The sequence below is a fragment of the Thalia democratica genome, unplaced genomic scaffold (assembly GCF_965202585.1).
Source record: "Thalia democratica unplaced genomic scaffold, ktThaDemo2.hap1.1 HAP1_SCAFFOLD_250, whole genome shotgun sequence".
NCBI classification, from domain to species: Eukaryota; Metazoa; Chordata; class Thaliacea; order Salpida; family Salpidae; genus Thalia; species Thalia democratica.
Genome location: NW_028139364.1, coordinates 9723 through 13349, shown reverse-complemented (window position 1 = coordinate 13349; position 3627 = coordinate 9723). Strand labels below are relative to the sequence as shown.

Here is a 3627-nt window from a genome sequence, read left to right as displayed (position 1 = left end):
TTAATAAAATAAATAATAAAATTTAAGTTCTGAAAAAAAGAATTAAGAAGTTTATTATAAACTTCTAGTTCACTCTTACAGAAAAATATTTTAGGTTTATATTAAATAAAAAATAGTATTATTTAAACAATCACATATTTAAATAAAGTAAATAGCCTTAACTTAGAAACTTTGATTACTTAGAGTAGTTTAACATTTTAGGAAAATTTAGTCTACCTCTACTATATATGACTTTTGGTTTAATTTTTTCATAAACAAAGCAAAAAAATTTAGATAAAAATTGTTGAAACATGGTTGCCTTGCCTCATAATCAGGATAACTTAGAAATGTTTAAAAACTCAAGATGACCCAAGATAAATTAAAACAGACCAAATTAGAAAAATATTCAGGCTGACTAAAGCAGTTTTAATTTTTACTCTGAAAATTACAAGCTTATTTAAAATTAAAAAATAAGTGTTTTACTCCTATGGCCACATGAAAACTAACTAACCAAATTTTTACTTCTATAATGGTTACATACTTATAAGTTATCTTTAAAGTTCATGAAAAGTTCAACAGCCTCACAACTAAACTTAAAAAAGTTGAGCTCCTGACAAAAATACTGTCATCAAAATGAAAAACAAATTAAAATTATGTAAAGAAAAGATACCGTTAAAAAACTATTGAATTTTAAAACTCCAACAAAAAACATTAAAATTAGAAAAAGTTTATAAAAATTTTAATGTTTGTAAAAAAATGTGCAAATTAGTGAGGGGTAAGGGGGGAGGGTGTATAGGCACTTTTTTACATGTTGTTCTTATTTTAACTTTTTCAGAAAGCTAATAGTTACTCTTTAATAAACTTGAAATTTCCAATTAAACTTTTAGTTACAACCAGTCAAAGCCAGAGAGTACAATGATTTATTATACAAGGAGCAAACCAAAAACAGCAAAAAATACAATTTTACTGAAAACCTATATTCTCCATCATTTTTAAAACAATTTTTAATTAAAATTTTTCATCCTAATTTTTATAAAATTTTATACTTTTGTTGAAGAGAAGTTTTAAATTTTTAAGTATCAATATATATTTTTATATATACAAAAAAAAAACTTTTGTTATAACTTTTTTTTTTGGTGTTTTAAATATCTAGTTTAGCAATTTTTTTTTGTTTTATAAAAGAAACATCTAAAGATTTTGAGGCCAACTTATAAAAAAAAGATATGATTTTAGTGATTTGAATTTTTTGTTGTTTGAGTTTATATTATAAAAATAAGGATTCATTTGTACCTCTGACTGTGAATTACCATATCTCAAAAAATTTTATGAATTTTTAATATTGATAAAAGATGACTTGTAGTTAAATTAAAACTGTATAAAAGTAATTTCAGTAAAATAATTCTAAAGTAGATGTTAAGGGCATAAAGGGGAGGAGGGGGTGGGGGTTAAAACATTTTTAAAAACAATGTTTTAGTTTGTGCCTCCCATTATGAACCTTTTGTTGCCTTTGACTTTGACCGGCTATATCTTAAAACATGTACTGAATTTTTAAAATCTGTAAAAAGCATCTTGTAGCTTAGTAAAAACTACATAAAATAAGATCAAATTGTGAAAAAAGTGTTTTAACCCCCCTATGCCCTTAAAAGCAAAGCTTATCTTCAGGTGTAGCAAAAGTTCAGTTGTTTTCAAACTTGACAGTAAAAATATAATTTTTATTGAACTAATTGATTTTTTTTTAAATTCTGCACCACCTAAAAAAAATACCACGCGACGCCACTGGTTGGTAGTTTATATGAATAAACAAACACTTATTTTTATAAACTTACTGACAACTTTCAAGTTTACATAATGGTCAAATATATATTTCGTGACGTTAATAAAATAAAAAACTAGAAACATGTTTAAAATAGTTTATTTAACAAGATAAAAACTATCAAACAAAAAATTAAACGCTAAATTAACAGTTGACGGCTGGTCACTTGGTGTTTGTTGACAAAAAAGTTTGGTCCGAGGACTTTACGAAAAAACCTTTCGGTCATCACACACCGCTGTGCATGCAGTTTAACGTCTTGCCCGGGACAGGTCAAGTGTCAGGTTTACTCGTCACTTCCACAGAGGCCGCACGATACGGGGCACTTCTCCCTGACGTACCTTCCGTAGCTATCGTGGTCACAGTACCCATTAGCGAAGTACATTGGGCAAATGTCCCTCTTCGGAGTTCCGCTGCATCCGCCTGATTTCAGAGTGTCCTTGCATGCTGCGTAAAAAAATTACAATTATTGTTTTTTTTTTTTTTGTAAATATAACTATTCGAGTTTTAAACTTCTTAGCTCGTTATTACATGTCGAAGGTCAGTTTTCTTGTTTAGTTTTAATCGAAAATTTAAGTTTTGTAATAAGTTTTACAGGTTAAATGACAATTAAATTTTGGACAATTCAAGCTCCAACTATTAAAGTTCTTTAAAATATTTTAAGAAATTATATCTTAATTTTGATATACACTAAAAAAATTAAAAGTTACCTAAGTAGGTCTTATTAAAATCTACAAGCCACTTTTTTTTTCATTTTGGAGAAATTTAAATATTTTAAGAATATATTAGAACATTATTTGCCGTATTTCTGAAAATGTTTAAAACTTAAAAAAAAGAAAAAAATAGCTTGTCGGTATTATTAAAGACTACATATTATTTTTTTTAAACGTAAAACTTTTTGAGATGTGGTCTCTTAATTTCTTTCTTTTGAACTTGAGTTTTCGAAATAAGAATTGTCCGAACTGAAATAGTCGTGCTCGAAATATCACAATCCACAGTAAAACTTACACTTTAAAAGACTTTTAAAATCACTTTTTTAATTCTATGTAAACTTATAATTAGTTATTCATTCATAAACCCGCGCATACTTAAATTGCAATGAATAAATTTCTGCACGTTTTTTATTCAACGTCAGCCCCAATGTTTGCTTTAAACGAAATATCTAGACTTTCTTGCTTTATCTCTAAACAAAGCTTATCGAACTACTTACGAAACACTTCACTTACCAACACAAATCATTTCGCCTCTCGAGTTTTCAACTTTGACTTCTCCGTCCGGGCATTCGTGGCCGTCTCCCATGGCAACCGAAAACAAGGCGAACAGTGCGAAAACGACGAAAACCTTCATAATTTTTTAGTGGTTGTTTTCTTACAAGTTTGTAACTTTTGATGCTATGCATAGTCCTGTACTGAGTTTTATACTTTTAAAGAAATTAGCCTCAGGGTAGGTCGTTTAGTGTGAATTTATTTTACTCCGTGTCGCAATAATTTGTTGCACCAAAGACGGCAACTTTTTTACATCTTTGTTGAAATTATATCTTTCATGGTTTTTTTATTAGATTTTTTAAATAGCTTTCTGAAGTTTTACAAACACCAATTTTTAATACTTGTTTAGTATTTATTAAGAAGTTAAATAAAGTTTATACTCATAAAACTCAATTACATAATCATAAGTCGTTCAAAAAGACTATATTTTATTAACCAACACTACATTAAAACATTGAAAACAAAATATATTTCAACTTGTATATCACAAAGTTTTTATCATTTCACTAAAGTAGTTAAAATTATATTTTTGTTACTATTTAAAAAAGTTCTTTAAATCCATTTATTACAAGT

The 3627-nt window shown here is 27.4% G+C and overlaps 1 long non-coding RNA gene across 1 annotated transcript; it reads right to left on the bottom strand.

Moving 5' to 3' along the window:
* Positions 1 to 2004: 2004 nt before the first annotated feature.
* LOC145846005 (uncharacterized) lies at positions 2005 to 3162 on the bottom strand. The gene is made up of 2 exons (XR_014370612.1): positions 3016 to 3162; positions 2005 to 2236 (listed from the first exon to the last, which is right to left on the bottom strand). It is a non-coding gene; the product is annotated as an uncharacterized LOC145846005 (long non-coding RNA).
* Between the last annotated feature and the right edge of the window lie 465 nt (positions 3163 to 3627).